The sequence below is a fragment of the Anas platyrhynchos genome, chromosome 2 (genome assembly GCF_047663525.1).
Source record: "Anas platyrhynchos isolate ZD024472 breed Pekin duck chromosome 2, IASCAAS_PekinDuck_T2T, whole genome shotgun sequence".
NCBI classification, from domain to species: Eukaryota; Metazoa; Chordata; class Aves; order Anseriformes; family Anatidae; genus Anas; species Anas platyrhynchos.
In genome coordinates this window covers 30,925,787-30,938,999 of record NC_092588.1, presented here as the reverse complement: position 1 = coordinate 30,938,999, position 13,213 = coordinate 30,925,787, and the positions used below count along the sequence as shown (strand labels likewise).

Genomic DNA, 13,213 nt, shown 5'->3' with positions numbered 1-13,213 from the left:
AAAACTACAGTTTGGATTTGGAAAGCGAGGGAAATGTTTACAGAACGATAAATTATTTAATGTTTTCTCAGATAAAATTGCTAGAGTTTTACTTATCTGGTTAGTTTCACAGAAGAGTAACATTGAATTCTGAGTGCAGGTATTTCTGTGTTTGGACACAAAACACTTCTCTAGAAATATAACTTGCCATTACATCTAGCTGAGCAGGAATAAACTTTTTGTGAAGCCTGTGATCTACTAGAATTACTCTGTGAAACTATCTCATGAAATTTTTTTGCTATATGTACTGCATTTTTTTCATACATAATGACATTGAGTCTTGCACTTAATTAGTTAAAAAATATTGATCATCTTTCTCATCCTCCAAGAGCTCTTTAGTTTTCAGAAAATGCCTGGTTCTGAACTGAGAGATGAAATTGAAGTCTTGCATACTAAAAATCTGTAAAGAAAGAGGAAGCAGTAGAATAGTTTATCTAGACAATTCTAAAAAAGAAAGAAGCATTTTTATTTGTATTTGTATAATTCATTTGCTTTGATTTCACATTTATTTAAATAAAATAAAATTTCATATTTAATTATTTTAATGAAATTTTGTTTTCATCCAGCAACACTACCTCACTGTTTACTGTTTTTTTATTAGAACACAAGCTGCCACCATTCAGAAACACTTTTCTTTTTTGTCTTTGGAACTATGTTGGGTCAAACATTTACCTACCAGTGATCTGCATTTTCTCAGCATTTTTCTACAAATAGTACATATTCTGCTGATAACCTTCTGACCAGATTGAATAGATATATACGTTCAACCATCTGTAAACTGAATAACATTGTCTGATGAAGTTCATGGGTTCAAATTAATCCCTACATTTCAAGGCCTTTTCTGGATCACATGTCTTCTGCCCCTTGTGCTCTCCCCCTCTCTCCCTCCCCTGGCACTGCCCTGGCTGGTCTCTACCCACAGCTCAGACTCTCATTTCAGTCCTTATGTGTCATCTTGTTGTCTACAGCATGCTGTCTCCTGGCCTTCCTCCATGGCCTCCACCCATTGACAGCATTATTTTGTTTGCTGAAGGAAAAGAGCTTGCTTTGAACTTTCCACTTGATCCCCGTCAACGATGATGTCTGAGTGCCACCTCTTAGCAGTACCTTGAAACATATGTACCATGCTTAGCCCCTCCCTCTGTTGTGTTTGTGTGTGTGTGTTGTTGCTTTCCCCTTCTCCCCCCCCTCCCCCCCCCCCCCCCCATCATCTTGCATCACCTATTATTCCATCTGCTGTGACATTGCTTTAACACATATTGGTGGGAATTCAGGAGTTTTATGTTCAACACACAGAACTGACACAGATTACTTTTTTGTGTGACCTCTGGTAACCCACCAATGAAAACACACATATTTCTGGTTCATTTATGCAGATGGATAGGAGGGAATCTGGAAAGCAAGTTGTTAATTAGTGTACAGACTGGGGATACATGTAACCACACAAGTAGATATACCCTCTCGGCACTTTTCCAAATATTTCTGCATCTTATCTGTTTGCCATTTATAATCCTGCAACCTTTTCAACCACCCCAGTAAACCACTTCTCTGTATACATGTAAAACCATCTTATAGATTTAGCTAGCAAGGGAGCTCATGATACCGAGATTCCTGCTGGAAATATCCTTTTCCTACAGGGAGGGAAATAGTAATTTTGACCAGCTGTACAAAAGAGCTTTTTAGAGCTGCTGGTTTATGTCAGACTACAGTCTTATACCCTTAGCACAGGAGAGAGAAAGGCGAGGCATGTATCCAAATCTAGAAGAGGACTGGAGCAAACCACCACTCCAGAGGACCTCTGACTAAAACCAGGGTGAATACTCAATCTAGATCATGTCTTTTTGCAGGTAAGGAGAGTGGTGGCTTCAATTATAATTCAATTATAAATGCATTTTATATCAAATTGGTGGAACTGCAATAATATGACCTCATAACCAGCTGCAAATGGGCTGCAGCTTATAAATATGAAGCTGTGTTATCCTGTAAATGTACTATGTTAGAGTAACATAGAAGAGTTTGTGATAAATTGCAGAACATTCATGGCCTTTGAACTCTAGAAATAGGCTCTACCTTTTATGGGTTCTGGGAAATCTGGGGGAAAAAAAAATAAATAAAGCATCACATCTCATTCATTGACAAATGAAAATTCACTTCTATTTTGGTATAAAAATATTACATGACAACGCACAGGTCTTCCTTCAGTTAGGGTTCAGATGAGGGATCCTTTTCCTCCACGAAGCTACGAAGCTGTCTTTAAAACAAAAGTGGTGTTACTCTAAATGTAAAAGATAAAGCCTTAAAATTAAATAGAGAAAATAAGTAACGGACAAATGTGAAATATACAGAAAATTAAAGAATGAAGGAGAGAAAGTAAGATAGAACAGAAGAGAGACAGAGGGAGGAAGAATGTGAGAGGTGGCTTTCTGTACAAAAAAAAAAAAGCAAAAAAAAAAGCATGCAGAAACAGGAAAAAAAATCAAAATATTTGGTAATTAGTATGAAAGGTATTTGGCTACTGGCATTTTCTTTGTAATGTTTTATTTATGAAAATAGTTTTATAAATAAAATGCTACAGGCTTTTGTTCAAATTGATATTATGCAGATTGCAGTGGTACTGAACGTCCAGCAGCAGGGAAAAATAATGATGAACATAGACATCTTGGTATGAAGTGTATGCATAGCCTTATTTTACAGCAAGCACTTGCTGAAGCTACCATGCAGCAAGCCAAATACCACATATTAGTATCATGATGGGTATTAAAAAAATATAAGATTTTTTTTTTTTTCTGTGAGATATTCTGTGTTTTTATAGGCTGGTTCATTTAGACTCTGCTGTGAAATACCTTAAAAGGTAACACAGTATTCTGACTACAGCAGTAATTTATTACACCAGTTAATCTTGTAAAATTGCCCTCTGGATGTAATAATTTGTTATTCTTTTATTAGGCCTTCTTCTGCATACCATGTTTATCATAAAGATGTCACCAGTGTGATGCCTAGCAACCAGTACAATGTTCCGGAGGTGTTTGCATACATTTTCCTGAGGGAGAGATCTGCCTTGTCCCTGCTTGGGAGAGCTGTCAGTGTATTCTGATGTATGAGGGATAAAAGGAGTCCCTGCTGCAGTCTCCAATAAGCTGAAGTCACAGCCTGAAAGCACTGACTTGGGCATCACTATGCTGTGTTAGAAAATGTGTCAATTATCAGATGGACTGCCTAAGGGTATCGCCTGGGTCTAGGTCATAAAACCATCAGGACCAAGGGGGAAAAAATTGATGAGGAAGTAAGTTGAATTAATTGATAACTAGGAGGACTGTATGTGAAATGTATTCTGTATAACCTAAACTCAGACATTTTCTCCCTTTCTTTCAGGGTAACCAATAAATATATGTCTCCCAATTTTGGGACAGTACCATTGCCATCTATCCAGACTTTTAATATCTTCCCAACTTTTTCATTATTAAAATAAATAAATAAATATAAAGTTAAAAGACAAGAAGCTATAAAAATAAAAGTGAAATCATGTTAATATTTTATAGCTATTTTTCTATTATTGCAATTTCTAATATACTGTGCATTTGTTTGTATGTGAATACAGTTGGGACCACTTAAATATCTAGCCTGCGGCCTGATTCATGAAAGCTTTATGCACCATTTATGTAGGTATCTGTGGCATTCACTCAGAAAAAGTAAGGAATACATATTTTATAATAAAGTTTATTCCTGTGCACAACCCACCTACAGTAGCTCTCCATAACTAAAATTGGAAGAACATCAAGGGTCCTCTAAATATCTGAGCAATTCAGAATTTTAGATAAAATAATTGGCAGTGATTATCCAGTTGTAGCCTAGAAGTGCAACACTCTCCACATGAGTACCACGGCCTCATTTCTGCCGTTCAGAGGCATGTATATAACACTACTGACTCTTAATGAGGTACATACTTTGGCAGGACAACAGGACAAAAGCACTTTTTTTAACCACAGGTGTTTGGTTTTTTGTTCTCGTTTTTGTTTTGTTTTTCTGAAAACAACATTTTCAACACCTTTGTGTAAAGAAAAAGTGTGGAGAAAAGAGATAGTGTGTAATAAAGTGACTTGTCAAAGTCACATGAAATCTCTTCTACAGATGAAAACCAAAACCACTCTGTCCATTACTTTAATTATACATCTTTCCTTCCTCTCAGGTCACTTGAGACAAAGTATTTCCTAAATATCTACCATCTTTAAATGTTAATTTCTTAGATTCATGAATCTAGTTCTTCTCATAGGAAAGTGACACGTAGGTCTCCACAATTTACAATTACCTTACAGTTGCTTCAGGAATACTGCTGCACTGTAAGAGTAGTGTCACGCTTTGGCTCTGAATGCAAAGTCAGTACTGCAGTAAAAAGAAAAAAAAAATACTCATACCATATTGCTAACACAAATTCACCTCTGTCCAAGGGGAAAAGTGAAGAGAGACAAATAAATGCATTTTCATCACTTCTTCTATTCGACTCTGTTCAGTCTTTAGAGAAGACCTCTCCTCATGCAGCAGTGCATGAGTTTGTACAAGGTGGATTGCTGGAACAGCCACTAGTATGAATGCAAGACATTTTTTGTAGATGAAAGGAAAAATACAGTATAACATCAACCTATTCAAAATAGCCTGGGAATCACAGCCAAGAACTTTTGACTTTTGCTTGGCTGGTTTCTCTGCACTCAAGACAAGGAGGGAGCAAAGAGCCCTGCTGAGCCTTTCACAGCAGCTAAACATGAGTACTGCCTGTGTTCCCTTCTCAGTGTCCTGGGAACCTTCACTCTGCAAATTCCTGGGACAGTCATGTCTGAATCCACAAGAAGTTTGCAAAATTATAGACAGAGCCAGTGACAAACTGGAGTGCCAGTTGCATGGAAACCTCTAAATTTTCAGGAAAAAATAATACTTTTATAGCAGATTCTAATATAGTACTTTTAAAGATTTCTGTTAGGGAGAATTCTGGAATTTGTTTCCAAGAAGGCTTCATTGTTATCTTTTCCAAAATATTTCTGAAGGTTTCTGTGAAGTCTAGAGCACTCTGTCCTCTTCCTTCTAGGGAAATTACTGAGTAGGCTATAGTAGGCTATAGAATGAGGATTTATATCTCAGCAGCCTTCCGTGTTTCCTTACTAGCATATGGAGAAGCTGAAAATGAAATTCTGAGAGAAAACTGACATTAGCTAAAAAAAATAAAAAAGAATCACTGTAGAGAGAATTCTGATTCTGAAGAAAATCTACTTTTCACCTGACAAACCAGAGCAAACTCTTCAAAAGCACATATGGATTCTGAAATCAGTGGAAGGACTGTGCAGACAGAACAATATGGCTCATATTTTTCTGAACAGATGAGTAGATGCATTCTAAACCACCTTTAGTCTTTTTTATTATTATTATTTATTTCTTTTCTTTTCTTTTCTTTTCTTTTCTTTTCTTTTCTTTTCTTTTCTTTTCTTTTCTTTTCTTTTCTTTTCTTTTCTTTTCTTTTCTTTTTTCTTTTCTTTTCTTTTTTCTTTTCTTTTCTTTTTTCCTTTCCTTTCCTTTCCTTTCCTTTCCTTTCCTTTCCTTTCCTTTCCTTTCCTTTCCTTTCCTTTCCTTTCCTTTCCTTTCCTTTCCTTTCCTTTCCTTTCCTTTCCTTTCCTTTCCTTTCCTTTCCTTTCCTTTCCTTTCCTTTCCTTTCCTTTCCTTTCCTTTCCTTTCCTTTCCTTTCCTTTCCTTTCCTTTCCTTTCCTTTCCTTTCCTTTCCTTTCCTTTCCTTTCCTTTCCTTTCCTTTCCTTTCCTTTCCTTTCCTTTTCTTTTCTTTTCTTTTCTTTTTTCTTATTCTATTTCTTAAGTCTTTCTAGTTCCTAAGAATACAGATTTGCTGTATTCAAGCCTAGATGTAGTGGGAGCATGTAGCTCTGCACCAGCTGGCAGTCTGATAGAGTCTGGGGTAACCTTTGAGGCAGACATAGAGGATGTTTCTTGCACTCAAGTCTACTTAGGTGTGACTTCGAGTTTAGGAGGATCCCAGGCTATGAATCTAATAATATTTGCCTTTGAATGTCTTGTTTAGGGAAATCCTGAACTGTGAATATAGGCAGCTTTACCAGGTTGGGACTTTGGCCTTCAGTCTCTAGTATGAGCCCTACATTCCAAAATACCTTGCAAGACTAATTCCTTACTTTCTAAGGGAAAATGTCCAATACCTACAGGTGTTGCTGGAAAACAGCAGAAATCACAGAATCACAGAACTTCAAGGTTGGAAGAGACCTCAAGATCATTGAGTCCAACCTCTGACCTAACACTAACAGTCCCTACTAAACCATATCCCTAAGCTCCACATCTAAACGTCTTTTAAAGACCTCCAGGGATGGTGACTCCACCACTTCCCTGGGCAGCCTGTTCCAAACAGACCTTTCCTGAATAATAAAGTTAAGGGAACATAGCACTTAGCAACAACTGCAATAGAAGCAATCAGGGATTGATGTTCTGCATACAAGTTTCTCGAGCTGTAGATTCATAGTGATAGTCTATATTTTCTCTAAAGTACACTAAGATATCATGGCTGCAAAGGTAAAAAGGGATTAGGGCATTTGGAGATATTTCTGGGTGTGCCTGATTCCTATAGTCTTTTGTGAACAGCATTTTATTTTTTCTGTGTTTTGACAGCTTTGTTCCTGCTCTCTATAGAACCCCAGATAACTGACAATAAATATTCATAAGAAAATAAATAAGAAATGAAAATTAAGGACATTTTTTAGACTTCATGAAGAATCTATTTGTAATTAATCACAAGGTTAAGCAAGAAGAAAAGGGATACTCTTATTGAACCTGCTTCATCCTCTAGACATAATGGAATAGGTGTTATTGTCTCAAGTCTCTACAGTCTGAAGGTAATAATGAAATTCTCACTGATTTCAATAGTGAAGGAGAAATTCTCCAACTGTCCAAAGACTTCTGACATTTTCCAGTAAATCCAAGAAGGCCAAATGTTATGCTCTTGTAACTGACATTCTTTCTGCTCTGCTCTTTACTCCCTGAAATAATCAAGTGTTATGCTACAAAGGCAGAAATACGATGACTTCAGCTTCCAATACATGTGTCAATATGACAGAATTCTGACAAGAACTGTGGGGGCAATTACCTCTTAAATATACAATAATAAAGGACAAATCCTGCTTCCTTCCTCTGAGGGGGGAATATTATTCTGCACCAGTTTTGGGTTCAGTACCTGGAAATACAGCCATTTTCCAAAGGTTGAAAAAAAAAAAAAAAAAAAAAAAAAACAGTTTGAATGAGCAAACTGCTGGAGATAAAGTCAAATTGTACATAAGATGCATCTGTGCATGCACAAAAATGTTAGTTTTTTCTTTCTTTTGCCTTTTTAAGGAAAAAACATAGAATTTGGTTTGAATAAAGCTAAGCTGCAGTGTAACTACTAGTAAATATAGTAGCTATTTTGTAAGTATTGCTGTCATTTTCTTTGACTAAAGTTACAGAAATTCTTTGAATTTTATATAGGGGACTAAATTTGTAATGGAAAATGATGTTTGATGGTGTTTAAATGCAGAGTATGTCACTGTAGAAAGCATAGGGCTCTTTTAAGTTATTTTTTTTAACTTCTTGACATGTGTCACAATTTGGAATTCTGCTCTCATGGGATAAATGCCAGATTACATGGTGTAGTATTTTTATCCTCTGTACTTTCACTGTAGAAGCATACAACATCAAAGAAGAGGCAGATCACTCACATCAGCAGAAAATGGAATAGGACTATAATATGCTTGCTTTGATCTCTCCTTCTAATAATTATCTTGGCTACATGCATACATTGAAAGTAAGATTTGAATTAATAAGGCCAAGAGACCCTGGAAAATGTAAGAAGGATATCTGAATACCAACTTTGACTATCTTTAACAAGATAAACTGCAATCGAGTCTACAAAGTTGTGGATTGTTAATTTAAGGCAATAATCCTTAAATGTTATTCTTTCTTAAACTTGTCACCACTACATTCAGCAGATGCAATCAGTCCAATTAAGACAATATCTTTTCAAAATTACACTCACCTATAGTTAGAGTAGGGAGGGTGGTATTTAGCTAGTATTCACTTGATTTCATATAGGTTTTCAAATAGGAGGGCCTATGGTAAAAATCATTAAATTTATATAAAAAAGTCATCACTACACAGTCTGTTATCATTAAAAACTATTCTAATATTGCCTTAGGAAAGATATTGCTTTTGATATGGAAAATAAATCAAATCATCCACATCCACATAGGATTTATACAGAGGCAAGAAGCATATTGCATGCCTGGTCAGTCATTTTTTACATTTTTTTTTAACAGTGTTTATTGCTATATTGTGTTTTGGGAATCCTATTTCTGCCCTATGTGAGTAGAAATTATAATGTAAACAAGGTGGATGTGTGTGAAAGCCTCATACAGTTAATACTGTCTGGAAGGGGAGAAATCTATGGCAGTATGTTGGTCCCGGAAAATGAAAATATCTTATTCTGCTTCATTTCTGATATGTGTGAGTTACATCAGTAGATGGGTAGAAGGCATGTTGCTCCCAAACCCAGATTTTGCAACTTCAAATTATTACTTGGCTGAGCTACTAACCATCACACTAATACAATGTCCTGTAGTGTACAAAGGGATACATAATGGGCTGGTCAGAGTGACTTAAGCACAGTATGAATTAAACAAATGAGAACGAGCACATCTATGGTTAATATACCAAACACAAGTTCCAAAAAGCCACTTGAACAAAGGCAGTCTGTCAAAACAGCAGAGGCTGCTGTTGTCCTCAAAATCCCAGTCAAAGGTTAAGAATGTTCTTTTAAAACAGGGTTAACTGGGCATACATGTAAAAGATCAACATGCAGAAAGAAGTGCTTTGAAGAAATACTCTCTCTGCTGAAAACAGGCAAGCTTTTCTCATCTGCTGAACTTACCTGACAGTGGATGGGAGTTGCGAGAGAAAATGTTTGATTCAGTGAGGATGTTAGGAAGGGCTTTGTTGAATTCTGAGACCAGCACTTCTAATTGAAGCACAAGCATTATTAAATACTCATCACCTGGCAGTCCTATGTCAGACAGAAACAAAAGGAAGTGTTTGTGACCAGGTGTAAATTTTGGGACAAATTTCTCTGTAGAGGACTTGTCACAAAACAGTATGATATTTGCAGAAAAGCATGAATATGCTCCGGTATTCACAAGTGGTCTCCTACCCTGAGGTTGTTATACTATCAGTAGCTACTGAGCTCCCAGACTTGCCAACCAAAATTCAGAAACCTGTTTGTTTTTCTTTTCCCTGACTCGCCAAGTTATTTCCTAGTTTTCAGTGTGAGAGAATAGGTCACTAGAGTTAAAGCAGTGGCTGGGAGTACGTCCCATGTAAGCAAAAGCTGTTCTCAGCAGTTGTCCATGTTAGCTTTCTGCAGCTGCACAAAGTCCTGCCATGGCATGCTAGGATTCAGGCTCCCATCAACCCAGTCTCTCCAGCAAAGATGTTAGACAAGCACAGGGGTGATTTAGGGAGCTTCCCATGTGACTGTACCAGACCAGAAAGCAGGCTTCACCACTTGGGCCTGGGAGGTAATTCACCTTAGCTGTACCTTAATAATGCTGCAAAGAAGTGTGTTTAAGTTCAAGATTTCTTTCCAGTTGCACCAAATGTTTGTGGTACACAGTTCTAATCGGGGGTAACTCAAGACATCCACAGAGGTTTTGGAATAGAGGAGGTTCCTTCCTCCCTGTCTAACTTCAACATTCAATATGTTTAAAAATGTCTTGAGCTATTATTTTACAATGTGAGGATATAGAGGCAGTTTCATTTTATATAACAGTCTCAGAAATATTCCAAGTAGGTGCTATGGTAATAGAATACTGTGGTAAAAGGGCAATCACAGTATAATCCCATCAGTGGTGTTTTTATTATATCTGTTTAAAATAAGACTCTTGAAACTTATTGTAGCAGTATGTTGTTCACAGTACTGGCACATTTCTGAATTCATGAGGTACACAGTTTCTTGAAATGTTAGATTCTCTCCTCTCCTATGTAAATAGCTCTAGTGGATGACCCAAGCCAGAAGCTAAGCATCCACACAGACACTCACTCAATTCCTCTGGGAGGAACAGGGAATGAATAAGAAAAGCAAAAGTGAGAACACTTGTTGGTTGAGATAAAAAGTTTAGTTAGTGATGGAAAAAGGAAAACAACAACGACCAAAAAAAAAAAAAAAAAAAAAAAAAAAAAAAAAAACAGCTAATGTCTGAATAATGACTACTTTGGAAGATCAAATTCCCAGTTTTCATTGCTGAGCACTGATGTTATATGGTACCAAAATTCTGTTTAGGCAGCTCAGGTCAGATGTTATGCCTGTTTCCTCTCCAAACATCTTTCGTGTCCCCAGCCTACTTGCTAGGGACACAGCGAGAAACAGAAGGCTCCAATGCTGTGCAAGCCCTATTCAGCAACAGCCAAAACAGTATCAATGCTGTGTGGGTCACAGATTCAAAACACAGCACCATACAGACTGCTACAGATAAAGTTAGAATCATTTATTTTCATTTAGGTTAGAAAAGACCTCTAAGATCAAGTCCAACCATTCACCTAACACTGCCAAGTGACACTACGTCCCTAAGCACCACATCTACACAGCTTTTGAAAACCTCCAGGGATGGTGACTCAAATACTTCCCTAGGCAGTATTTCATATATATATATATATTTGATATATATATATATGTATATATGTGTATATATATATATATACATATATATTTCTTATACCTCACATATATGTGAGGTATTTCCAATACCTTACACCCCTTTCAGTGATTTTTTTTTCCCTAATATCCAACCTAAATCTCACCTGGCATAACTTGAGACCATTTCCTCTTGTCCTATTGCTTGTTGCCCGAGAGAAGAGATAGACCCCCTACCCCACTACAACCTCCTTTGAGGTAATTGTAGAAAGCAATAAGGTATCCCCTGAGCCTCTCTTTGTCCAGATTAAACAAACCCAGCTCCCTCAACTGATCCTCTTAAAACTTGTTCTCCAGACCTTCACCAACTTTGCTGCCCTTCTTTGGCCATGCTCCAGCTCCTCGATGTCCTTCTTGTAGTGAGGGGCACAAAACTTAACACAGTATTTGAGAAGCTCCAGAGCTCACTGCAGCAGACACATGGGCAATGTGAAAGACAAAGGAATCTCTCTGTAATTTAGGTAGAGGTAAAAATTAAAGAGTTAAAAACATACAAATTGTGGAAAGTAATATATTTCATTGGATTCAAAAGAAAGAGAGAAAGAGAGAGAAAGAGAGAAAGAGAGAGTGAGAGAGAGAGAGAGAGAGAGAAAAAGAAAGAAAGAAAGAAAGAAAGAAAGAAAGAAAGAAAGAAAGAAAGAAAGAAAGAAAGAAAGAAAGAAAGAAAGAAAGAAAGATTTTTTAATCAGAGACTTTTTAAGTTTGAAAAAATAGAGATAAATGTGTTTTTGAATAGATTTTCCAAGTTTAGCAAAAGATTGATCCATGTAAAACAGATGTATACGTTACAAATAGCTAAAGAAACTGAGATAGATCTAATATTCAGTTTCTATATAATTACATTCAAATAAGAGTGGAAAGAAATTGTCCAACAAATTGACTGAGGTTAGTTAACAAGAAGGGGTGTTGAGGAAGGAAATTGAATGTGTAGCTCCTCAAAGATCACTATTAGCATTCACATTGCATATTTTCATTAACAGCTTTTTCACAAAAAATAGCCATATGCTGATGCCACTGTTGGGAAGTATCAATCACAGAATCACAGAATCACAGAATTTCTAGGTTGGAAGAGACCTCAAGATCATCGAGTCCAACCTCTGACCTAACGCTAACAGTCCCCACTAAACCATATCCCTAAGCTCTACATCTAAACGTCTTTTGAAGACTTCCAGGGATGGTGACTCCACCACCTCCCTGGGCAGCCTTTTCCAATGCCTCACAACCCTTTCAGTAAAGAAGCTCTTCCTAACATCTAACCTAAAACTTCCCTGGCGCAACTTTAGCCCGTTCCCCCTCGTCCTGTCACCAGGCACGTGGGAGAACAGGCCAACCCCCACCTCTCTACAGCCTCCTTTAAGGTATCTGTAGAGAGCGATAAGGTCGCCCCTGAGCCTCCTTTTCTCCAGGCTGAACAAGCCCAGCTCCCTCACCTGCTCCTCGTAGGACTTGTTCTCCAGGCCCCTCACCAGCTTCGTCGCCCTTCTTTGGACTCGCTCAAGCACCTCGATGTCCTTCTTGTAGCGAGGGGCCCAAAACTGAACACAGTACTCGAGGTGCGGCCTCACCAGAGCCGCGTACAGGGGGACGATCACCTCCCTAGCCCTGCTGGTCACGCTGTTTCTGATACAAGCCAGGATGCCGTTGGCCTTCTTGGCCACCTGAGCACACTGCTGGCTCATATTCAGCCGACTGTCCACCATCACTCCCAGGTCCTTCTCTGCCTGGCAGCTCTCCAACCACTCATCTCCCAGCCTGTAGCTCTGCTTGGGGTTATTGCGCCCCAGGTGCAGGACCCGGCACTTGGCCTTGTTAAACTTCATGCAGTTGACCTCAGCCCATCGGTGCAGCCTATCCAGATCCTCCTGCAGAGCCTTCCTACCCTCGAGCAGATCAACACACGCACCTAACTTGGTGTCATCTGCAAACTTACTGAGGGTGCACTCAATGCCCTCGTCCAGATCATTGATGAAGATGTTGAAGAGGACCGGCCCCAGCACCGAGCCCTGGGGGACGCCACTAGTGACTGGCCTCCAACTGGACTTGACTCCATAGCAAAGAAGAATTGGGATATCATACTGAAAGACCTGGATGGCTTTCAAGACTATAATATTGGGAATTGTATTCAACTAATAAATAAACAAAAATCAACTGAAGTGACACAGGAGCATAGGGAGCAATGCACACCCACTTGATCACAAAGCTTCCCACTCGTTAACCTGCCAAAGTGACAAAACAATGAAAACAAAGAATGCTATCCTGGAACAAAAAAGGGCAAGGATGCACTTGTGATTACTACTGAGACATCTCTGGGAATTGGTCACCCATCTTCAAGAATGTTTTGTGGAGGGTGGGGCAAACATAGCAAGAACTAACTGTACAACCAGGAAAGAGAAGAGGCC

The 13,213-nt window shown here is 38.2% G+C and overlaps 1 long non-coding RNA gene across 1 annotated transcript in view; it reads right to left on the bottom strand.

Moving 5' to 3' along the window:
* Positions 1-1,257: 1,257 nt before the first annotated feature.
* Positions 1,258-13,213, bottom strand: part of LOC106015875 (uncharacterized) — a 215,431-nt gene continuing 203,475 nt past the window's right edge. The window contains exons 8-9 of the long non-coding RNA XR_011807441.1: positions 9,000-9,131; positions 1,258-2,290 (exon numbers count right to left, since the gene is read on the bottom strand). This is a non-coding gene — a long non-coding RNA (uncharacterized lncRNA). The remainder of the gene's footprint in view (positions 2,291-8,999; positions 9,132-13,213) is intronic.